The sequence below is a fragment of the Bombus huntii genome, unplaced genomic scaffold (assembly GCF_024542735.1).
Source record: "Bombus huntii isolate Logan2020A unplaced genomic scaffold, iyBomHunt1.1 ctg00000060.1, whole genome shotgun sequence".
NCBI lineage: Eukaryota > Metazoa > Arthropoda > Insecta > Hymenoptera > Apidae > Bombus > Bombus huntii.
In genome coordinates, this window is record NW_026099321.1 from 894834 (window position 1) to 921399 (window position 26566).

Below are 26566 nucleotides of genomic sequence, written 5' to 3' on the forward strand. Positions count from 1 at the left end.
CGACCTTGTCTATCATACGGCGATTCAAGTCTACGGGGTTTCGCGAAAAGAAATCTACGTGGGCCATTCGTTTACCCTCTCGATACATGATGTCAAAATCGAATGTTTGCAAGTAAGCCCACCACCTATAAACCCGGTCGTTTAAGTTTACTTTGTTGCTGGAGGCTTTCAAAGAATTACAGTCGGTAACTACTAAGAATTTCCGTCCATGTAAGTAGTGTCGGAAATGCTTGACGGCGCTTACTACTGCTAGTGTCTCCAGTTCGTACGAATGATACCTAAATTCCGCGGGACTGGTCCTTTTACTATAATATTCGATGACTCTGTTTTCCTTTTCGACTTTGTGCATTAAAATAGCTCCATACCCCTCCGAACTAGGGTCGGTATGTAGCTCTATGGGACGATTGGGATCAAATATCATTAACACCGGCGCGTCGGTCAGAACGGAAATTATCTGTTGTCTTATCTTTTCGTGCCTGTCCGTCCAAGTTACGTGCTTGTTACTAGAAGTGAGTGCGTACAAGGGTTTCATCACTTGTGAAAATTTAGGAATAAATTTTCGGAAGTAAGAGGCCAAACCTATAAACTGCCTAAGCTGTGTGACGGTCGACGGTGCAGGTAAAGAATTCAAAGCTTGTATTTTTCCCGGGTTTGGACGAACTTCTCCGTTACGAATTACATATCCCAAATAAAGTACCGACGTTTTCAGAAAAGAACATTTAGCGAAATTGAAAGAAAATCCGGCGTATACGAGAGTGTTTAGTACAGTGTGCAACCTTTCTAGAGCTTGATCTATTGAGTCGGCGATTATTAGAAAGTCGTCCAAATAAACAACGACATACGAATAAGCGAGGTCGCCTAAGGCCTTGAAAATGGCTCTCTGGAAAACGGCTGGTGCATTTTTCAACCCAAACGGCATCGTCACGTATTCGTATTGACCGTCGGGGGTAACGAACGCAGTATATTCCGTCGAGTTAGGATGAATGGGAATCTGATGAAATCCGCTAGCCATGTCCAGGCTAATGAAGTATCTCGCACTCTGCAATCTCGCGATTTGGTCAGCAATAAGAGGTAAGGGATACCGATCCGCGACCGTATTTTTATTCAGCGCTCGAAAGTCTACACACAATCTGTCTGAGCCGTCCTTCTTCTTCACGAGTATCATAGGGCTCGCGAACGGCGAATTACTAGGTTTTACGATTTGTGCTTTCATTAATTCGTCTATTCTCTCGCGTACTATTCTTCGCTCTTCCTCGCTAAGCCTGTAAGGGCTTCTCTGCACGGTGACGTTGGGATCAATTAGCCGTATTTCCAACTGACCCGTACTGACGCGAGTACGCGGGAAACCCGTAATGAATGATTCTTTAAATTTTTCGAGAACAGAGATTAATCGATCTTTGTCGTTACCGATCACATCAGTGTCAACCTCGTTAATGTTGACCGCATCTTCCGCGACTTTACCACAAGCGTTAACGACCTTTGTTTTACAAATAACGAGGCTATTTTGCGTGATATTTACGTCGAATCCCTGGCTCAAAATCTCGCGACCAATCATGATGTCGTATTTTAGGTAATCGTCGGCAAGGACATGAAAAACTATCTCCAATGTAAGACCGTTAATACAAACAGTGGACAAAATCTGAAGTGTACTCTTAATACAAGTATTCCCGATCCCCCGTATCACTACCACATCGGTTATTCTTTTACCCGAAAATTTCGAGGCTAGGGACTCTTTGATTAACGAACACTCGGCCCCAGAATCAAAGTAAAATGGATACGACTCACCCAGATAGCTTAATCTACCAGCCGGAGCTTCCACTACACAGGAGTCGATCCGGCGTTCGTCAATGGAATCGTAGTTTCTTTTCCGCGATGATGGGCAATTAGGCGCGATATGTCCCTCCTCGTGGCATTTGAAGCAGGTCACCTTCGACGATGCGGCTGGTCGTTTTTCCTTCGGGTTTCGTATATCCTGCTCCTTCCCCGTTTGTGTTTGCAGGCGACACTCCGTTCTCCTATGTCCGAGAGCACCACAGCGGTAGCACTTAATCCGAGGAACTGATAGCCTGCTTCGTTTAGCTTCAGGTTCCGTTAGTGAATTTCTTGGCGAAAATGTCGGCTGATCGTTGTAAGGGAGAATCCTCATTTCATCATGAAATTGGTCCTCCGTCCTGATATTATTCGCGAGCGTTAGTCGCCGAAAGCGTCGATCTTGTGAACTCAGTATATAAAGGGCGAAGGCATTGATCACTTCGGGCATCGTTAGATCTTGCAACTTCATCTGCAGCATGGAGCGGAGGCGACTACCGTACGCTCCCGGGGATTCAGTCTCCGACGGTCGTTCTCTGGATATCCTTATTAACGCCGAAGCGGCTGTCTCTCTGCCACCAAAACGCGAAAGAAATTGTTCCTTAAACGTTGGCCAGGTAAGCTTTCCACCGCGCACCATTTGTGAAAGCCAATGCGCAGCAGGACCCCTTAGGGCGCGATTTAGAGCGGAAAGTAACGCACTATCTTGCATCGGGTGGTCTTTCAAAATCAAATCAGCATGAGAGCACCACGCGGATGGATCGGCGCCCGCACCTTCGGGGTCAAAACGTGGTAACGTTGCATCCTTAGATTCCGTACTCGGTCTTTGCTCCTCCGGTTTGTGCGCTAGCGTCTGAATTAACTGGCGCATAAGGACCATTTGCTCTTGTAGCACTTTAAACGGTTCTGATCCCACTTCTGATGTCGGGTCACGATTCGAATTTTGGGCGCGCGACGACTGTTCATGTGGACTAGCCATCGTTTCACAAAGCCGAGATTTTATTTACACGTATATACAGGTCTATCACTAAGCTTAACAAATAATAAGTACGACTAATAATAAGTCTAACAAACACTAAGCCTAATGAATAATACGATCTACGAATAATTAAATTAAATAATACTATTAGCAATGTTTGAGTTCAAACGAATCCACGGTCACCGGGATTCCTTACTAAGCGAAACTAACTTAGACGCAAATGCGATCGTCGAAAATGCTCGATGTATCACTCTCCAAGGCAGTCGCAAGAATGCCAGCCTCGTGGAGATTTTTCTCCCTGTACGATTGCATTTTGTTTTCTATATCCGTTTGGAAGCATCGAGAAGGTTCCAAACGCCGTTGCTAGGCACACTCGTTGGAAGCATCGAGAAAGTTCCAAACGCCGTTGCTAGGCAGTTTCTGCCTGGAGTTTTGATTACTAATACAATGTATGTCCCATTGCATCGGCACCTCCGAGGCAACATCACACGTGGCTCGGCCCGCTCTCGAGGCCGCATGCCGCCACAACCACATTTCTCGGAAAACACATACAACCACTCCAGACCTCCGTTAGATAAAACATCCATCCCGTGACCGTGGCTACGTTCAGCGACCGATTGTCACCTCGAACCCAATCTCGCTTATTACAAATCTTAAGCAATTACAACTATAATAAAATCTAGGCTAAGGTACTAGAGGATGTTCCCAAAATTTCCAAGGAAAGGCTTCGGCTTTCCTTTCATCTCCGACATATATATATATATAATTATATTATATATGTATTATTAATAAATATAACATTTATAATATATTAAAATATAATTTTAAAAATAAAAATTTTAATTTTACAAATTAAACATAATTAATATTTTATTAATCTAAATAAACTTATTTCAAATAATAATAATAATAATAATATGATAATTTAAATTATTTATTAAATAATTTTATTAAAATTATATTTATATACATATATATTAAATAAGAATAAATTTTATATCTATTATTAAATATAAATTATTCAAATTTTTATTAAAAAATCTTTTTAAAAATTTATTTTTAATTTATATAATTATTACTAATATTAAATAAATAACAATGTATGTCGCTCTTGTGTGAGTAAGTCTGTGTTCTAAAGCCTAGACCAAGGTAAAGCAAAAACTGGGTAGGTCGAGTTTGCCGCCAAGACACAAAAACGCGGGTGCTCGGCAAAAATAGAATAAGCCGATGAGTCACTGGTCAATAAAATAAACTCGTTCATTACAAACGACAATTTTCCCTAACAATAAATAATGTCAATGTTTTGTGTGCATTTATTATACAATTACATTATTTATATAAATGTCTCTTATGGTGTACAATTACATATATTTGAATAATGTAGGAAATATTGCTCTTTTTATTTTTACATTCCAACTGTACGAACAGTTTTGTTTTCCACTATACATACATACATGTATCTTAAATGTTATACATACTTTGCATGTATCATATTTGATGTATGATGTGTTCATAAAGATCTTGTTAAGACAGCTTGTTAAAATTGTACTTACAAATCTAATTGTACTCTACAAAATTGTACATACAATCATATCTATTAATCATTCTTACAAATCCTCTAAAAACATAACGACTTTTCAGTTCAATTTGAATCGTTGCGTTCAACGCCATCAGGGTGTCCTGCATAACGCGGGCATCCGACTAGGTGCTGATACCACATACAAGAACAAGTCGAATATGTGAAATAAAGCTTTTTAGCTTAAGGTCCCGTTTTGAAAAAAATACAGTTTGAACATGTTCGGTTGGCAATTGGCTTAATACACGCGTATGATAAATTTTCAATTTTATTTTTCACTCAAACAAAGCGTTGTGTGAAAAAATTGTATTCCATATTTTTTTGTTATCTACTACTTAATTAAAAATTGATTGTAATAATAATTTATTGACGAATTATTTGAAATATGTTATCATGGTGTATATCCTGTGGAATTGACAAAACATACCTTTATGATTTTGTGAATCGATACGAGTAACAATAAATTTAAATTTGACGAATCAAAAAATTAAATATTTTAATTCTTATTTTATTATACTAAAACAAAGTAGTCTACAGATATTTTTAACACTTCTACCCTTACGTGTCACACGTTATTAAAGTATACCATTGATACTGATACGTATATACGTTCGTTAAAAATATAAATTGGTACAAATCATTAGAAATACAATTTTCCAACTTGGTATCTTTCTTCGAAGATGGAGAATTCCAAATATTTTATTCCCATTTGTATTACTACGTAATTATAATTATATACTAATATATAATACGCGAGATATTGAACAGAAATAATAGAACCTTTCATTTGCAGTCACACAGCCATGTTATGTTTGTCTGACCAAATATGTGTAGTATCGTGGACGAAAGGCCTAAGAAATATCGGGCGAACTATGAACAATGTCGCGAGAGCCGAGGCGTCGTCGGACCCATCAATGTGTCATCGGTCTTTTCAAGTGCATAGTTTCGCGGAAAAGACCTACGTGACCCTGGCCACGAGCGTCTGCAGAACACGTGTGCGGTGGGCCTAGGAAAAAGACAACAGAATGCGGCAACGACCAGAGAGTTAGTCGAGAAACAGAGTGCGAGTCGAGAAACAGAGTGCGAGTCGAGAAGCAGAGTGCGAGCTGAGCGGAGACAGAGGTTGCGAGTGGCGTTGCCGAGAGAGTGTGGATTGCGCTGTTTTCTGTGCGTTTGGCGTGAATAGTTCAGGTTGAACAACAATCGTCTTTTTCTGTCTGATTAACATCTCTATTGTCCACTCTTTGTAAACACATTATATCACGATATTACATATTTTTGGGGGCTCAGCCGGGATTGGACAAGACAGAAAACGAAACGGTTTAACAGAGCTATTCGAGCTAGTTGTGAATTTACCGGTACGCGGCGCGGTAAAAGACGATAATCGTTGACGGTTTAAGTTTGTGTAGTGTGAAAAATGGCAAACGTCGGGGACGAGCGATTGTCGGGTGAAGAGGGTTCGACGCTGGAGGAGCTGAGGAGTAAGCTCGCGCGAATGAACCTCCCTATATCGGGTACGAGGTCAGTGCTGATTGCAAGGCTAAATCGGGCGTGTAGGGCTGGACAATCGTATCGTAAGGGATCGACGGGCGGTGAAGAGCTAACCGGTCAACGAGATTTAGAAAATGTACAGAGAGCTGAGCGTGATTGTAACGAAGACGAAGATGTTGAGAAAATGAATACGAAGGAGTTGAAGGAGCGCCTCGCTAGTTTGGGTTTAAAAACGACGGGAAGAAAAGTAGAATTACGCGCACGGCTACAAGCGGCCATGGATGGTAACGACATATCGTCGGAAGAAGAAAGCGACGACGAAAGTGAGGATGAAGATGACAAGAAAAACGCAAGAGGATACAAGAGAGATACGCGAAGGGTGTATCAGGACCGCGACGAATGTTGTCGAAGGGCATGCGTTGGTTCGACACTGAGTTTTAGAGACGTCGAAGATGCATTAGAGTCGTTTAGTGGCAGCAGAGGTGAAAATGTCGAACGATGGTTCGAGTCGTTCGAGGAAGTCGCTGATACGTGCATGTGGTCGGATGGGCAGAAGGCAGTCCACGCCAGGAAGCTGCTGAAGGGATCAGCGAGAATATTCGCGAGCTTCGAGTGTCATGCCAGGACTTGGCACGAGTTGAAGAGGGGGCTAGTGAAAGAATTTTCGAGGAAAGTCAACAGTAGGCAAGTTCATCAGAAACTTGAAGAAACGAAAAAGGAGAGTGATGAAGCATGTTTGGCTTACATGTACCGCATGCTCGAAATAGCCAGCCATGTGGACATGGAGGAGAAAGCAAAGGTGGAATACATAGTGGATGGAATAATAGACGACGAGAACAATAAGGCTGTATTGTACGGCGCTACGTCAATCAAAGAGTTGAGGAAGAGGTTAGTGATGTACGAAGAGCAGAAGAGTTGCAGAGCAAAGTCTATTGTGAAGCCGGCTAAAACCCAGAAGAACGGGAAGCCCAGTCAATTTGTAGACGCAATGAAGAAAAGAAGATGCTCCATTTGCGGTAGTGAGGATCATCTAAGTGTTAAGTGTCCGGAGAGGGGAGAAGGTGTTAGGTGTTTCGAGTGCAGCGGATTTGGACATATTGCAGCGAGGTGTACGGCACGACCGAAAGAGACTTGCGTAGTGTCAAGATCCGAAAAAGGGAAGTATGTGAAAGAAGTGGCGATAGATGACTGTAGGTTTGTGGCATTAGTGGATACGGGTAGTGATCTCACGTTCATCCGATCAGACGAGTATGCGAGGTTAGGGTCACCACCGCTAGGTAAATGCAAGTTTAAGTTCGACGGTTTTGGTTCCGCTGGCAATGAGACCTGGGGTGAATTCACTAAGGTAATGACGGTCGATGGGTGTAAACTGCCAATCACTTTGCACGTTGTTTCAAACAAAATATTGACGAAGCACGGCCTGTTGTTAGGCACTGATTTTCTGGATCAGGTAGAGTTACGGGTTAAACGGGGCGAAGTGACTTTCTTGCGGCTTGACGAACAGACTAACAAAGACGTGTCGGATGTGTTTAGAATTAACGTAGTAGAACAGACTGACGAAACAGACCTAACACACGTACAGGAACCGCATTATCGTGAAGCGATTCGGGATATTATTAAAGGGTATAGGCCGGAGAAGAAGAGAGACGTCGGGATAACCGCGAAAATAGTTCTGAAAAGCGACAAACCGGTAGCGCGAAGACCGCGAAGACTGGCGCCGAGGGGGAACGGGCAGCATGTCGACCAGGTTCAGAAATACCTGAATTCCACCGTAAACAGAAGCACAGGGAAGACTCCTTTCCAGCTATTGGTCGGGGTCGAAATGCAAGTCAGGGAAGAGGCGAAGATTAGAAAGCTGATCGACGAAGAGTGGGCCGCGAGGTTTGAAGAACAACGTCGCGAGCTACGTGAGGACGCGAAGAAGAAGATCGCCGCAACTCAAGAGGAGAATCGTCGAAGTTACAAGAAAAGAAGAAAGCGTGCGAAGCAGTACCGAAGGAAGGACCCGCACACACCTCGATTTTATGAAACCTTGGGTCCTAAACGCCGAAAGTGACGCATCTGATGACAGCGAGATAGAAGGCAACATCTGAGGGCAGATGTTATTGCAGGATGGCCGAATGTAGTATCGTGGACGAAAGGCCTAAGAAATATCGGGCGAACTATGAACAATGTCGCGAGAGCCGAGGCGCCGTCGGGCCCATCAATGTGTCATCGGTCTTTTCAAGTGCATAGTTTCGTGGAAAAGACCTACGTGACCCTGGCCACGAGCGTCTGCAGAACACGTGTGCGGTGGGCCTAGGAAAAAGACAACAGAATGCGGCAACGACCAGAGCGTTAGTCGAAAAGCAGAGAGAGCGAGTCGAGAAGCAGAGTGCGAGCTGAGCGGAGACAGAGGTTGCGAGTGGCGTTGCCGAGAGAGTGTGGATTGCGCTGTTTTCTGTGCGTTTGGCGTGAATAGTTCAGGTTGAACAACAATCGTCTTTTTCTGTCTGATTAACATCTCTATTGTCCACTCTTTGTAAACACATTATATCACGATATTACATATATATATTAAATTAAAATTTTTAATATTTTTATAATTTAATAATAATAATAATTACTATATTTATATAAGTATTATAAATAAAATATTTATAATAATATTATTAATATCTTTTTATTAGAACTAAAAATATAATTTAAGAATTTTTAATATTTTTAATTTTATAATATCATTAATATTTTTTATTTATATTAATATATAATTAAAATTTTTGATATTTTATAATTTAATATATATATAACATAAATAAAAAATTTTTAAATTATATATTATACAATTTATATTATAGTAATTTCCATTTTTTCAAAATAAAAAAAATTGTATATTAAACAATTTAAAAATAAAGGATAGAATATTTAAGTATTAATATTTTATAATTTAATTTTATAGATAATTAAATATTTATAGTAATATTATTATTTTTTATTAATATTTTAAAATATTATATTATATATATATATATATAATATAATATTTGTATATAATATATATATAATATAATATATATGTCGGGTTAACATTAGAATTTAAGGCCTGTAACGATTCTTCGTTTGAATTAGCCATCGTTTTATGAAGCAAAGATTATATTTACGCGAATATACAAGATTTCACAAAATATTATGAATATTGACTTTAATGAATGATAAGATTAACAAATTATAAGTTTAACTAATGATTCCAAACGAATCCACGGTCAACGGGATAACTCTTTACTATGCGTAGAATAATTTAAACACAAAAAAAATACGATTGCTGAGGCACTCGGTAAATTGCTCGATGTATCACTTTCCAAGGCGATCACACGAATGAATATTTGATGAAAATCTTTTTCGCTGTACGACTGCATTTTGTTCGTTATATGCTCGCTGGAGGTATCGAGAAGCTTCCAATCGCCGCTGCTGGGCTGCCAAGAGTTTGTCGTATACTCTTTGGAAGCATCGAGAAAGATCCAAACGTCGTTGCTAGGCAGCCTCTATCTGGAGTCTGATTCCTAATACAACGTGTGTCCCATTATATCGACATCTCCAAAGTACAATTCCATGTGATTTCTAGGGAGAACAATACAACCGATCCACACCTTCGTCGGGCAAAACATTTATCCCGTGACCGCGGCTACGCTCGGCGACCAACTGCCACCTCGAACCCACCCTCGCCATCACATATATCGAACAATTACAAATGACAACAATTGCTTAATTACAGCTATGACAAAATCCAGGCTAAAGCACCAGAAGACTCTCGCAAAATTGCAAAGGGAAGGCTCCGGTTTTCCTTTCATCTCCGACACGTTCTTTTGTGATCCCGTTGGTCGCGGATTCGTTGTCGGGCCTGAGACCATCGTCGCGAGTGCCAATTGAGTGATCAATTGTCAAGACTGTAATAACTCTATTATTGTAATAAACTACACCTGCGTGTACCGTACCAATGGCTAATTCCCGTGAAGATTCATTTGACGCCCACAACCCTACTCCCAGTGCTAATCCGACATACATATTAATATTTTTAAATATTTTTTTTTAATATTCAAAAATTTTTTAAATTTCCCTAATATTTTCAATATTATGCTCTAAATGTATAAGCTATTTAAATTAAACAAGTTCATCTTTCTCTTTATTTAATTTAAATATAAATTAGTAATAATATAGATATAAATTAGTAACCCCAACCTAACCCCAACGACCGACACCCTCGAACTATTACAGACGCGACAACGCACGTCCTTCGAACACTAACAACAATATCAGAAACAACCGCCAAGATCGAAGATCGGTACCTCCATCGCAGAATTTTTCGAATACTACAAGACAAAATATCACGTGTAATTATTGTAAAAAACACGGGCATTTAGTGAAAGACTGTTACAAATTTAAAGCCCGAGTAGATGCCGGATTAATCGTACCCTATGCTTCGAGACCATCGGGAAACCAAACACGTCCTTCGGGAGAATGGGGCGAGCCACAAAGGAACGATACGCCGAATCGCCCAAGAGTACAGGCGGCAATCAGGCGACCGGCGCCGACGGCAACAAACAGAACAAGGGCAGCCACCCCCGCGAGATCGACTCCACCACCCATAACGAGAGACAGAGCGAACGCAATGCCCACTATAAGATCGAACGAACAACCACTAAATACTGTGGGGGAGTCATCCCACAACCAAACAAGGTCACAGACAGAGAATCCAGAATCTCAAGACAAAAGGGAAAGAGTGAAGCACAAGCAACCGGCGAAGGAAAATCATCAGGAGTTGTATTCAGATTCGGAAGGCGACCTCTCCGAATTATTTCAGTAAAATTTAACGATTCCCCAACGACCCCAACTGCACGAATAGTTTCCCCAGATCTAAAAACTAAGACGAGTTTATTATTATTAGACTCTGGATCGGAAATCAATATTATCAAAAAACCTGCTTTACCCGATTCAGCCATCATCGACGAAAAGGAATCAATCGAAGTGCGAGGAATTACGGCAACGAGCCTGGTCTCCCTAGGGCAGACGGTAATACAGGTGGCGGGCCGTCCGGTTGTTTTTCATGTAGTCGATGATTCGTTGCTAATCGATAAAGACGGAATCCTAGGATCCGAATTTTTTGCAGGTTGTAAAGCTCGTCTAGATTACGAGGGAAAACATATCAGATGGGGAAATATTTACATCCCCTTCGATACTAAAGAAAAAATAATTATACCGAAGCGAAGTTCAGTAACGTGTTCAATTAATATCGCAAATCCAGAGATAAAAGAGGGATTTATTCCCAGAATCGAGCCGATCAAAGGAATTTATTTTGGAAATGCAGTTGTGAGGAATCATAAAGGAAAAGGTTACATAAGAGTAATAAATACTACTTCAAGAGATTACGAATTTACAACACCAACGATGGTAATTAAGGAATTTGAAAATCTCTCCCCGCTTCCTAGGACAGCGTGTAATACAGTTCTAAAATCGAAGGAAAGTAGATACGATAAAATAAATGAGTTACTACGACTCGAACACTTGAGCGAAGAAGAAAAGGAAAATGTTAAAAAGTTGATTCGTAATAATCAAGATAGGTTTCATATTCCAGGAGATACATTGGAAGCAACCGAAGTTCTGGAACATAGGATAATCACGACGGACAATATACCCATCAATACTAAACAGTATCGATATCCGCCAATACATCGAGAAGAAATAAATCGACAGGTCCAAGAGCTACTAGATACGGACGTAGTGGAACCATCAATATCTCCATATAACTCCCCGTTATGGATTGTGCCCAAAAAACCCGATTCGCAAGGAAATAAGCGCTGGAGACTAGTCATCGATTATAGAAAATTGAACGATAAAACGATTGGCGATGCCTTCCCACTACCCAACATTACAGAAATATTGGATCAATTAGGAAGTGCAAAATACTTTTCCACGTTCGACTTGGCATCGGGCTTTCACCAGATCCGTATGTCACAGGAAGATGCACACAAAACAGCATTTTCGACACCATACGGGCATTTTCAATTCAAAAGAATGCCCTTTGGATTAAAGAATGCCCCAGCAACATTTCAACGGTTGATGAATTCAATATTATCTGGTCTGCAAGGAATAGAACTATTCGTCTATCTGGATGACATAGTGATTTATTCCACGTCTCTCCAAGAACACGAAATTAAGTTCAATAAGTTAATGGAAAGACTGAGGAAAGCTAAATTACGATTACAACCTGATAAGTGCGAATTTTTACGACACGAGGTGAATTATTTGGGACATATAATTAGCGAGGATGGCGTGAAACCAGACCCAAAGAAAGTCGAAGCCGTATCAAAATTTCCACGACCGAAGAGGGCGAAAAATATCAAACAATTTCTGGGACTAGCAGGATATTACAGAAGATTTATACCCGATTTCTCCAAGGTCGCGAAACCATTGACACAACTATTAAAGAAAGACACTCCCTTTAAATGGACAGAAGATCAGGAAAACGCATTCAATAATTTAAAGACAGCGTTAGTGACGAAACCCGTCCTGCAATATCTAGACTTTTCTAAACCCTTTAACCTTACTACAGACGCATCAGGATATGCAATAAGCGGTGTACTGAGTCAAGGGCCAATCGGAAAGGATTTGCCGATTGCGTATGCCTCAAGGCTATTAAATCCCGCCGAATAAAACTATTCTACCATAGAAAAGGAGTGTCTGGCAATTGTTTACAGCGCAATGCACTTCCGACCGTATCTTTACGAAAGGAAGTTTACCATCGTAACCGATCATAAACCTTTAGTGTGGATGCATTCTATCAAGGATCCTACTTCAAAAATTTGGAAATGGAAATTAAAACTATCGGACTTCGAATTTGATATTGTATACAAAGAAGGAAGGGCGAACGCAAACGCAGACGCATTATCTTGGAACCCCCCTGAAGTTTGTTTACCAATCAGAAAAAGAGAGGAAGTCACCGATTCGCTATCCAGTCTCAAAAAGATTCGAAATAGACACATCAACGGAAGACTCTCCCATATTCGAAGCCAAACCACGCATCTTGCCTCAATCCACTGATCTTACAAAACAAGGAAAAGTTTCTACTCGAAAGCATCTTACACTGGAAGAAACGCCCGTAAAGTATTCTGACGAAGCACTGACCGAGCTCGATGTAAACACAAATAGAGAAATAACCGATCAAGGAAAAAGGCGCATGGACACAACAGGCGAGGAAGAACCCTCCGCCATAATTCCAGAACTAACTCAACAACGAGAAAAGGATACGCATGTCTCAAAAAGATTCAAACTGGATACGACGACAGAAGACTCTCCCATATTCGAAGCTAAACCACATGTCTTGCCTCAATCCAGTGATTCTAAAAATCAAGGAAAGGGGTTTACTCGAAAACATTTTACAATAGAAGAAACTCCCATAAAATATTTAGACCAAGCATTAGCAGAAATCGATGTAAGTATAGATAGAGAAATAACCAATCGAGAAAAGGAAGACACGAATACAACAAGCGAAAAAGAGACCTCCACTGTAATTCCAGAACTAATTCAACAACGAGAAAAGGACACGAGACCTACGATAATGACCATAAAGTAGTATTTATAGATATACATGGCAACCCGATAGATAAAGGAGCCTTAGAAATGAAGGAAACGGGAAAATTGCCTCGTTATGAAGATTTAATGTTAGAAAAAGCAAGATTGAATTACGATTCTGGAAAATACATTGTATCCCTACCGATAAAGGAAAATAGAAATATTCCAATAACACCAGAAAATTTATTAAACTCGCTAAGATCTCTATTAGACGTAGTAAATGAAAAACAGTTAACTTCGTTCAGCATTAGCAAAGGAAACTTGGAGGAAATACCCTGGCGAAATACAATCAGAAAATTAAAGGAAATATTTATGGAAAAAACCTTAACCACCACCATTTGCACTGGGGAAGTAATTACCCCACCTGTGGAAGCGCAGAACAACATAATACGAGAAAAACATGAATCAAGCGTAGCAGGACACAAAGGAATAACAAAAACTTATCAAAGAATATGACAACATTACTATTGGGAAAATATGAAAAAGGAAATTCAAGATTACGTAAGAACATGTAAGGAATGTCAATTGAAGAAACTCACAAGAATAAAAGGAAAGCAACCAATGGTACTTACAGACACACCAGGTAAAGCGTTCGATAAGGTTAATATGGATATTGTAGGTCCATTACCAAAGACCCAAAAGGGAAACGAATATATATTAACTATCTAAGACTTATTAACAAAATACTCAATTGGGATTCCACTAGGAGGAATCTCTTCAGCCGGGATAGCGGACGCTTTTGTAAAGCGATTTATTTGTCGTTTCGGGTCACCGAGAGCTATTCTCACTGATCAGGGAACGAACTTTACATCCTCACTAATGAAGAAAGTAGCAAAGAGATTCCGCATCAAACAATATACCACGACGGCATATCATCCACAAAGTAGCGGTTCAATCGAAAGATCTCACCACGTGCTGATAGAATATCTCAAATTATACATTGAAAATTCCAAAAATTGGGACGAATGGGTAGAATTAGCTATGTTTTCCTATAATACCTCTGTACACGAAGGAACGAAATTCTCCCCGCACGAATTAGTTTTTGGACATCTAGTCAGAGAACCTACTGGTGAAGTAATAATCGAAGAGAACATGGAACCAACTTACGCAGAATATCTCGAAGATCTGTTCGATAAAATTAACACCGTACAACGAATGGCAAGAGAAAATTTGATAAAATCCAAACTAAGATCAAAAGAATATTACGATCGACGAATGTACCCCCAAGATTTTAAAATAGGAGATTCGATATATTTGCTAAAAGAACCCAGTAAAGGAAAATTCGCCGATCAATATACTGGACCATACAAAGTGCTAGAAATCTTGCAGAACCAAAACGTCAAGATCGAAGTAAAAGGGATTCCGCGAACGGTGCATTTAAACAAGTTAAAACTAGCGCATAATCGAAATAGGCAATGAATAAAGCGATTTCAGTGGGCAACGTAGTGCGGTAGTATATGTTATAGTGCTGTTCGTCGAATAATACAGATATTGAACACCTAAAAGGAAAAAGGAAAATTATTATACGTGTTTCAATTATTGCTTAAATATAAAACGTGTTAACTCAATGAACAATTAACTAGCGAAAGTGAAAGTTACCTTATGAACAAGTGATCAACACACAAGAAAGTGTACGTGCAAGTATAAGTTATGGATCGTTGTTCGTGGAACACAATGTATGACAGCTACCTAAAATAAGTGAATAAGTTAGTTTCAATTGTCTCAGTGCAAAATATAAGGTGACTAAATGTTATAACTATATTATGGATAAATCAAAAGGAGATGTGACACTGTTCGTCGAATAATACAGATAGCGAAAACCTAAAAAGAAAGAAAGGGAAAATTATTATGTGTACTCCAATTATTGTTTGAATATACAACGTGTCGATTCAATAAATAATTAAAAGAGTGGAAGTGAAAGTTACCTTGTAAACAAGTAATCATCATACAAGAAGGTCTACGTGCAAAATAGGTTATGGCTCCCTGCTTGCGGAACACCATGTACCAGCTGAAAATAAATGAACGAATTAACTTCAATTGCCTTAATGCAAAGAGCAGCATCGCTAAATGTTATAACGGTGCTGTGGAGGCGTGGCACTGTTCGTCGAATGACACAGACAGCGGAAACTTGGAAAAAGAAAAGAAGTTTATTACGAGTGCTCCAATTACTGCTTGAATGTAAAACAACGAATGTTAGTACAACGAATAACTAAAACAGTGAAAGTGCAACTTACGTCGTGAACAATCAATCACCATACAAGGAAGTATACATGCATGGATTTCGCAGATTTACAAGAAGAAATAAAATAGCTGATAAATATAGAAAGTGGTTAGAAAATAATTAAGATAGATTAATTGAGAGTTAGTAATAAATATAACCGGAGTAAAAGGATATTTTATTATGTATTAATCTACGTAGTATTGTTATATTATGATATCTAACATGCAGAAGCGGATTTTGTAATGCACAATAGCGGCCGCACACACAATGCATTATACACATATTAAATTAAATGAATTAAACAGTACCTTTATAGCCACAGATATAAGACGATTGAAGGCAACCGCAGTAAGTATCCAAGGCATATCGAAGAATTGGATGACGTTGTGGGAATGATCCAGGTAATATATATGTGTGCCAATTCTATCAAACCGATAATCTAAGATACATACTTAAAACTAGCGTACATTCCGGTAAAAGATAAATAAATAATTGACATTTCATTTCGTATGAATACTACACTGCCAAGAGAAATACGCATATGAATACGTACATATATATGTGTGTATGTGTGCGCGTATGTTTTATATTATCGAATACTCTATAAAATAGACTACTCAAAACAATAAATAACGCAATCGAAGAATTACGAAACATTAGCCATATTAAAATGACACACAACATAAATATATATATGCGTATATTCACACGAACAATACTTGTCACTTTAAAGCAATATTAATAAGTAAATGTTTAATTGCGGTAGAATAAGGCTAACGAGCGGCAGACGGAAAATTACTTCGATATCAAACAAAATTACAGACCCGTCACTATAACTTTGCTGATGACATTTATGAGCAGCCATGTTAGATTTAAACGCGTCATGGCGACAGGAATATTAAGGATTAATGGAAGTCAGGCGCGAGAAATAAATTATGAAAACACATTGTTAACACTTTTCTTTAATAAAATCTGTGCGCCACTACAAATGTGAAAAAAATATGTATATATATATATAATATGTATATATATATATAATATGTATATATATATATATATATATATATATATATATATATATATATATATATATATATATATATATAATCAATTAAAAGGGGGGAAATATAAAATTAAAATACATATATTTAACAAACATAAAATAGATATCACATTTAAAAATATATATATATATATATCATACATAAAAACAAAAGACGTTTAAAAGGAAAAAAATAATAATGATAAGGAACCTCTGATGGAAATGCCTCCGCAAACATTGTTCGAACGTCGATCACCGAAACCTAGGGAAACAACAAGAAAGGGAAAACATCAAAATCGCAAAAACAATCATAAGCGTACCCCCAGCGGAACACCACTCCGTGGGGGGTGGCATTATAAATAAGCAAAGCAACGTAGAGCACGGACTACAACGATAATCATCATTTAGCGATTAACATTATTATTCCGGTGAACATTCTTATTACGTTGCTCACTCACTAACATTATCGTTATTATACTCACCAATTATCGATTATCATTATCATCCTGGTGAATATTCTTATTACATTATTCTTTGTTCATTATTATTGCGATCTTCGTTATTACGGTTTAAAATTATTTTGTTCACTCTTTGTTAATTATTTCGTTACTACGTTCGTTATTGCGCTCACCTTTAGAAATTTTGTATAGTATTTTGCGCTTCGGGGTCTTTAGTTTTTCGGTCAAGAAAAGAGAGCCGCGACCAAGGAAAAAGAAAATTTTATCCTTGAACGCGCATTGTAATTGCGGTATTAATCTAGTCAGTAAATTGTTCTGTCCGTATCGAAATAGATAAATAAAGTAAACGTTAATAGTAAACTATATTCGAGTTCAAGTAATAAACCCAGCAAAAACTTCGACGACCAACGGAGCAGCTGAGGTAAATGGCGCCAGACAGCGCCTACTCCTCAAGGTAAGAAAATTAATTTTGAGAATTTCCTTCTTCTCTGATAATTTCGTTGCCCTCGAGAATCGAATTAGAACTTCCTATCATCGATCTCGTTTTATTTTCGTGAACGGTTTCGAAGATAGAATCATCGTTTAAACTTTAAACAAGGGATCGTTCGCTGTGTTGGCTTGTGCAAACGGTGTTTTCGATTATCAAAAACACCCGTCGATCTTCGCATTCCTCATCCCACTGTTGGTAAAATACTACCCGTCTTTGGGCAAGGCTTGCGAAATCACACGAGTCCCACACAGAGAGGATCGTTAGAATCATCCTCGATTATTAAACTCAAAAGGCAAGAAAATCGTGGTAACAGAATCCATCGTAGTAAATGAATTGAGTTTCTGTTCCAACGGCAAACTATTACAGTGAAATTAAAAGAGAAGAAGAAGTCGAACGTAAAAATAAATTTATATATAAACAACGGAAAATCTCACATTCCTATCCGATCCAGCAACGCTAAAATATATATATATCCGGCTAATAAAATATATATAAAGGTAATAATCTAAGCGATTCTACATTCAAATAAAATCCGTTCAACGAGGACAAATAATTATTAATCCCAGCTTTAATCCTCTCCCATGCCAGTATTCCTGCACATAGCAGGTTAGCCGAAAAGTGAAATTCGTTTACCAGTTGTATTAAGCATCAGTTAACGCTACCCATTAAAATAGTCCTTAGACTATTTCTGGTGGCAGCAACTACCGTATTAATTAGAAATCCAAACCAGTATTACATACACAATAATATCATTTCAATTTATTTTCCTTCAGACTAAATTCAAACTCAACAACAACAAAAAAATTTTTCAGTAAACTTTAAACTTAAAATTTGATCGATGTCAATAAACTAATACGTAACATATTGCGAAAGGCAGCGGTATCGATATGAAGCGACGCGCACCGGTCTGTCAGGCGGTCGTCATCTTGATATGGGGGCCCCATTATTCAGGGCAGGGTTGTAGAATCATCATGAGCCTGGTGCCGATGTACGAACTGGTGGTGACATTTGTACGTACAGGTAACGATACGCAGCCTTAGCTGAGTATACTGAACGTGTCGTGCCATCTGGAGACTATTACAAGTCATGACAGTGAGGTATTCGACCACAGAGTGACATCTATGGAGCTGGGCGCGTACTAACGATGCAGCGAGAGCCATATGATAAGCTGTAGTGTTAAAAGTACTTATTCTCTTAACATTTACCTAACACCCTTTTAGTGTAAGATGGAGAGAGTGAATCCTTTCCAATTATAAGGGTTAATAGCATGGAATAAGCCGGATTGGGAGGAATGTACTAAGCGACAGTTCCCGACAAAATGGCGGTTTGCGAAGTATTGTTCTCGTTACGTCATGCATTTGTACGGGTCGGTATGTCTCTAGGCGCGGTACTCGAGGTCCATTCGCTACCTCGAGAAGGCGTCGCCTCATTACGGACCACTTGTTTGTTGATAAAGATAGAGTCTGCTCTAGGTTCAGCCGCTGTTACTTTGGAGATGTTTTTGGGGATCTCCGAAATTTTCTCGCGGTTCTAACTTATTTTTTATAGTATCGTACAGTGGCAGCTACCTACTTGCCAAGTCGCATTGCAGGAAAAAACCTGGGAGCGCGAGAAATTACTTTGAACTCCGAGACAGTTGGCCTGATATAGTCAGCTGCCCGAAAGTTCCATTATAATATTTCAGATTAACCAAAATAGGATTTGGAAATATTGCTCTATAACGGTTTGTGAACAATATAAATAAATAACGACGATGTGTAGGTCAAGATGGATGTAGATCGTGAGACAAAGGATAGTGTCGATAAATATAACAAGGTGTATTTATAAACAAGTTATTTATTCTAAATTATTTAATGTGTATACAGATCAGTTGTATCATAGCAGCAATAGTTAGAGTTAAATTATTAATTTTAGGTCTTTATCGTTGTTAATATTATGTTGGTTATGGCCATGATGAAGGCGAAGCAGGATAGTCCTGACCGAGGTCGGTGGTCTGGACCTATAACAAATAATATCAATATTAATATAGCCAATAAATATCGTAAACGTCGATATCATTTGTAAGGGGATGCATTTTGAGCATAGTGAATTTATATTGAACAGTTGTTGGAAACTAGATTGAAATTAGATAATAATGCTGTTACTTATGTTATAGATTTACCCGTTAAGTTTTATTAGATGTAAGTGTTCAGGCGCCCTTAATTCACTAGATATGTCGCCCTAAAGCAGAATGTTTACATTTTAGATTATATATTGTACTGGTAGGAAGTATTTTATCGCTGCAATTATGAGTTCTGATTAAATATAGCATAGTGTCCAGTAAGTACGAGAGAGGAGGTCAGTCGTGAAAAATGACAGTAATTGTATAGTAACAAAGGACAAGCCAAATATAGCAGAATGATTGATCGGTTAGCGGGGGGTTGTGTCTACCAGAAGCAAAAGAAATTTGAAAGATCTTAGCTTATAGGACTTGTTGACAATCAATGTCAAGCGGGCGATATCATGTTTGAGTGAGCTATGTTTACATACACAACATAATTTATAAAATAAACAATTCTTATATTTGATTTAAGAAATGATACATCGTTTGGAGCAGTATTTATTAGACAGTGGCTGAAATTCAGTTAATAATTTGAATTTAATAATTAAATAACTAAAGAATGAGTTTTTAGTCTATAAAACACGAATGAAACAGATGATAACACTCGATGGCACGTTAGCGGATGGGTATTCTACTACGATGGCTTTAAATTTCTAGATGTAAATAATGATTGATATTATTATAGGGAGTGGGTGATCACTGCATTGCAGCCTGAGAGTTGTATAGCACTGATACAGTTAATCGAGTGGAGATAGTGGTTAGTTATTGATAAACTGCGTAAAATGCACTTGCACTTGCACATAAATTCAATCCAGGTTGTTAGTTAGAATCACGTTATATCACATAACGTGATAGATTGTAACGTTATACCATATAACGTAATGCGTTATAACGTTATACCATATAACGATACATTATAAACCGTAATACGTAATAACGTTATACTGTATAACGTTATACCATATAACGTAATACTTTATAACGTTATACCATATAACGTGATAGGTTGTAACGTTATACCACATAACGGGATACGTTGTAACGTTATACCATATAACGTAATACGTTGTAACGTTATATCATATAACGTAATACGTTATAACGTTATACCATATAACGTAATACGTTCTAACGTTATACCATATAACGTTCTGTTATATAACGTAATACGTTAAAACGTTATACCATAATACGTATTACGTTATAACGTTATACCATATCACGTAATACGATATGACGTTATAACATATGACGTAATAGATTATAGCGTTATACCATATAATGTAATAGGTTATAGCGTTATACCATATAACGTAATACGTTGTAACGTTGTACGACATAACGTAATAGGTTATGACCTTATACCATATAAGGTAAAAGGTTATAGGGTTATACCATATAACGTAATACGTTGTAACGTTGTAACATATAACGTGTACGTTGTAACGTTATACCATATAACGTGATACGTTGTAACGTTATACCACAAAACGTGATACGTTATAACGTTATACCATACACGTAATAAGTTGTAACGTTATCCCACATAACGTAATACGTTATAATGTTATACCATATAACGTAATACGATAAAGCGTTATAACATATAACTTAATACGTTATGGCGTTACACCATATAACGTAATACGTTGTAACGTTATACCATATAACGTAATACGTTATAACGTTATACCTCATAACGTAATACGTTCTAACGTTATACCATATAACGTTCTGTTATATAACGTAATACGTTAAAACGTTATACCGTAATACGTATTACGTTATAACGTTATACCATATCACGTAATACGATATGACGTTATAACATATGACGTAATAGATTATAGCGTTATACCATATAATGTAATAGGTTATAGCGTTATACCATATAACGTAATACGTTGTAACGTTATACCACATAACGTAATAGGTTATGACCTTATACCATATAAGGTAAAAGGTTATAGCGTTATACCATATAACGTAATACGTCATAGCGTTTTACCATATAACATTATGTTATATAACGTAATACATTATAGCGTTATACAATGTGTTACGCCGCCTAAAACATCTGCACGCCAGCCCGCGCGACCGGACAACAACCGACCTGCGTAACGTCACTTCGACCCTCAATAAACCTAAGGACCCACCATAACTTTCACTTCCCTGCATTGTTTCGCCATATGTCTTCAATCCGTTTGTCTTGAAGAATTTCTAAAGCTTAAAAATATTCTCGAAACACAGTCGGTTTTTTGAGAGGTCCTTGGGTTTATTAGTCGCACTTAAAACACGGAGAAAGCGGGTATGCACCCATTAGGAAAATCCGAATAGCCCTGTAATAAAATAAGCTAGGTTTTTCTCACGCACACAGTCATCTATTCACCACGATGGTAGGAGACTCCCTACTCATCCCTTCGAGCAGTAGTGCAGGTCATGACCAATCGACACCGCGGTTCGTTACCCTCACTTTTCCTAACGAAAGTGGGACCAACGAATCCGCGTTCTTTAGGCACAGGGGCACACCCACACCGAACTTTTCTTCCGTATTAAAAAAAAGAGCGACAGACAGTCTGAAAACTAACGCCTAACGCGGCAGTCTACACATAGCGCGAGAGTCGCATACTTCACGCAAATCTTTTGTCGGTTCTCGGTGTTGTCGAACATACATCTTCTCTCCTAAATATATCATAGTGCTATGTCCATTAATACATTAATTTCCATTATAAGAGCCCTGCTCTAGCGTACATATCTATCGCATCTTCGTGCGACAAGTTGTTAACTATTTATTTCTCTACGTCAGTGTAATCTAAGTGTTGGAAATATATAATTTATAATTCTGTGAATCACAGTGTTATACAAACTCAATCACCCCTTATTATCTCAACGGAAATCAGGGGATCGATCAATTCGTGGTGTCGATTGTTACAATCGTAACGGGGACTTACGACCCTCGTTGACGTCTCTCCTAGCGATAACGTCTCCCCGCGATTGGTCGAAATTACATGGTCCTTCGAGCCGGATTTCGTGCCGCCAAAAAGTGCACTAACCAGTGACTATACAGTGTCGCGTGAAATCCAAGTTCCAACCACTTAGTCAACTGATCAAGGGAAGCGCCATCGGAGAGAAGCACCTCCGTCGCTCAGCAGCTACACGAGCCCACGCCGCATCGTAACGATTATCAACCGAATCCCAGATCAACGTCCATTTGATCAAGGTAAGATCGTTCATATTATTGAAATCAAATATGGTCCAAGCTGAACCAATCAGCACGTTACGGCGGAGACGAGGCGCCCTAGCCCGTCGACTTGCAACCATAAGGCGCGAACTCGATGAATACGAAGCGTCTGGGAAGGTAAACAGAATCTTCCTAACATCTTGCCGCAGCTCGTTCGATGAGCTTTGGAGGAGGATACTCGAGGTTCAAGAAGAGTTAGATGTGTTGGATGAGGGGGAAGATGCGCGTGTAGATTCGTTATCGCAAGAGCATCGGGAGCTTGACATGCGGTTCCTAGGTCTCTTTGAGCAAATATCAGCAACAACCCCGTCGACTACAAAAATAGGTGAGACATGCCGGAAACCAGAGCCGACCACCGTTCCAGAGGTCCGCGTGCCCCAATTCGACGGTGCCCTCGAGAACTGGACCTATTTCTACGACACGTTCTCATCCATAGTGGACCGTAACGAAGGTTTGACGAATGTCCAAAAGTTCCAGCATCTACGCTCATCTATAACTGGACGGGCCGCACGGAGTATCCAGTCATTAGAACTCACAGAGACCAACTATTCCATCGCGCTTGACACACTGAAGGACAAGTTCAATTGCCCCCTCCAAATCTGCATGCGCCATTGGAATTTGATGCGCAATTATCCGGAAATCAAAAAGGAAACTCCAGAAGCCCTAGAGGATTTGTTGGAAACCATCAGCGTAAATCTAAAGGCGCTCGAACATCTAAAAGAGCCCGTCACATCAAACATAGCGATGATCGAATTGATCGCGTCGAAGTTGCCCTCGTCCAGCCTGCGTAAATGGCAACGCACACTGCCCCGCCAAAAGGTGCCATCCTATCAGCATCTGATAGACTTTCTCAAAACACGGGCGAACGGGACTCAATTCCTCTCTAAAGAGAAGGAATCAAAAGGGTCAACCCACAAACACCACAGTCAGCGAACAATCATACCGCATGGGCGAACCCTTGCTACAACCAGCAGAACGGTGATGTGTCCGACCTGCAACGGACCTCACGAGATCAGACACTGCAAAATCTTCAAGGCCAAATCAGCGACCAAACGTTTTCAGATCGTGAAGAAGGCATTGTTGCGTATAAATTGCCTAGGCACAGGACATTCGCCGACACAGTGTACATCGGGTTCGTGTCGTATCTGCGGTCACCGACACCATACTTATCTCCACCGCGAACAAACCCAGGTAGACTCACGGTCGTCGAGCGGTCGATCTTCGAGCGGTAGATCGTCGAGCGGTCGATCGTCGAGCGGTCGATCGTCGAGCGGTCGATCGTCGAGCGGTCGATCGTCGAGCGGTCGATCGGCAAGCGGTTGGTCGCCGAGCAGTCGGTCGTCGGACAGTCGCTCATCGAGCGGTCGGTCGTCGGGCAGTCGCGCACCGAGCGGTCGGTCGTCGGGCAGTCGTTCATCACACAAGCGAGCCTCCACCGAACAATCACCATCGGGATCATCGAAGTCGCGGTCGTCCCACAAGTCGAGGCGAACATCCGACACTTCACGGAAGCATACATCTTCGGCTCCAAGAGGTACGAAAGAGCATGCCTCGTACGAGTCACGCTCAGCCCGGATCCAGAACACCACCCCAACCTCCTCGTCCAAGTCCCAACCGGGGCAAAACTGACTGTCCGAGACTACGACAGCAAGGGGGATCGGACTAACAAACACATCTCCCCACACCCCTCTGCATCATGATCTGTTGGCCACAGCACAGATCAAGGTTTTGAACAAACAGGCACAACCAATCCGAGCCCGAGCCTTACTCGACACTGGGTCGAGCATGAACTTCATGACCGACAAGCTCGCGAATTCCCTCGGTATAAAGCAAAGGAGATGTGCGATCCAGATCGGAGCCCTCGACAATTTGAGCACCACGGCAAAACGATACACCACGGCCACAATCACGTCGACGGACGGCAAGTATAAGAAGACATTGAAATTTCTTGTTATCCCGGCCATATCGATCTTCGTACCAAGCGAGCCCATCGACCCCTCGAGTCTGGGATTACCCAGAAATATTCAACTAGCCGATCCACAATTCCATTGCCCAGCCCCGATCGATGTCTTACTTAGTACCGGATCAACATTTGCGTCGCTGTGCATCGGGCAGGTCAATCTGGCGCAACCAGGCGAACCTGAACTACGTCTACAAAAAACACGCTTCGGCTGGGTAATCGGGGGGAGTCCCACGTCCCAAACCGCGATAAATACGTTCCACGCAACCACAACGGCTCTGCAAGAGGACCTCGCACGGTTTTGGGAGATCGACGAGGGACCGGCCACTACTCATCTTTCGGAATCGGAACGACTATGTGAAGAACATTTCCGAAACCATGTCCGACGAACCAAGGAAGGCAGATACATCGTTGCATTACCATTCAACGAAAAGCTTTCCTCACTAGGGTCATTGAAGGCCACTGCAATGAGCAGGCTCGCCTCTCTTCATCGCCGATTCCAGCGCGACAAACAATATGAAACCGCGTATAGTGCTGTGATTCAAGAATATTTAGACTTGGGTCACATGACGAAGATCAACACGGATCACGCCACCGACCACGGATATTATTTACCACATCACGGCGTGATCAAGGAATCGAGCGACACCACCAAGCTACGGGTTGTGTTCGACGGCTCAGCTTCAAGTACCACGGGAGTGTCTCTAAACGACGCCCTTCATACGGGTCCGAAATTACAAGAAGACCTGAGAAACATCCTATTGAGATTCCGGTCATTTCAATATGTCCTTACCGGCGACATCGAGAAAATGTACCGTCAATTCATCCTACGTCCAGAAGATCGTCCTTATCAAAAGATTCTGTGGCGTGCCGACAACGGAGAGATCGAAACTTACCGACTCAACACCGTAACGTTCGGTCTATCCGCAGCCCCGTATCTGGCCATCCGATGTCTCAAACAGTTGGCAGAAGACGAGGGACCTCGATTTCCGAGAGCAGCGCAGATCCTACGGCGAGACTTCTATGTCGACGATGCGTTGATCGGAGCCGATACGAAGGACGAAGCCCTATCAGTCAGGAATGATCTCACGAAATTACTTAAGCTAGCCGGTCTAAATATCCGCAAATGGGCATCAAACGATCGGGATCTGCTGCGAGGGCTACCTGAGGAAGACACCAACCAGAAATTACATCTCGGTGAGTCATCCACGTTAAAAACACTCGGCGTCTTTTGGGATTCAGCCGACGATGCCATACTATATTCGGTCAAGACGAACAGTGACACTTCCCGAATCACAAAGCGATCAATCAGCTCAGTCATCGCACAAATCTATGATCCACTAGGATTGCTCGCGCCGGTAATCGTTCGAGCAAAAATGATTTTGCAACAAGTCTGGACATTGAAGGTAGATTGGGACGAATCCCTTCCGACAGACGTACACACAGAATGGATCAAATACCACACCCAATTGCCGTTGTTAAATGCGGTAAGGTTCCCTCGGAAGACCATCATAGAATCCGCAACGAAAATTGAGCTACACGGATTCTGTGACGCTAGCGAAAGGGCATATGGGGCGTGCGTCTACGTGCGGA

The 26566-nt window shown here is 40.3% G+C and overlaps 1 protein-coding gene and 1 long non-coding RNA gene across 3 annotated transcripts in view; one reads left to right on the forward strand and one right to left on the reverse strand.

The window, feature by feature from the left end:
- LOC126875922 (uncharacterized) overlaps positions 1-26566 on the forward strand; it is a 258532-nt gene that overhangs the window by 145985 nt on the left and 85981 nt on the right. The gene's annotated exons all lie outside the window — the stretch shown is intronic.
- The window catches only part of LOC126875946 (uncharacterized), a 96457-nt gene that overhangs the window by 61630 nt on the left and 8261 nt on the right, over positions 1-26566 (reverse strand). Inside the window, exons 2-4 of one of the 2 annotated variants that reach the window (XR_007693795.1) lie at positions 15990-18329; positions 15386-15468; positions 15060-15149 (exon numbers count right to left, since the gene is read on the reverse strand). This is a non-coding gene — a long non-coding RNA (uncharacterized LOC126875946). Of the gene's footprint in view, positions 1-15059; positions 15282-15385; positions 15469-15989; positions 18330-26566 lie in introns of both variants that reach the window. The other variant, XR_007693794.1, reaches the window with a different exon arrangement.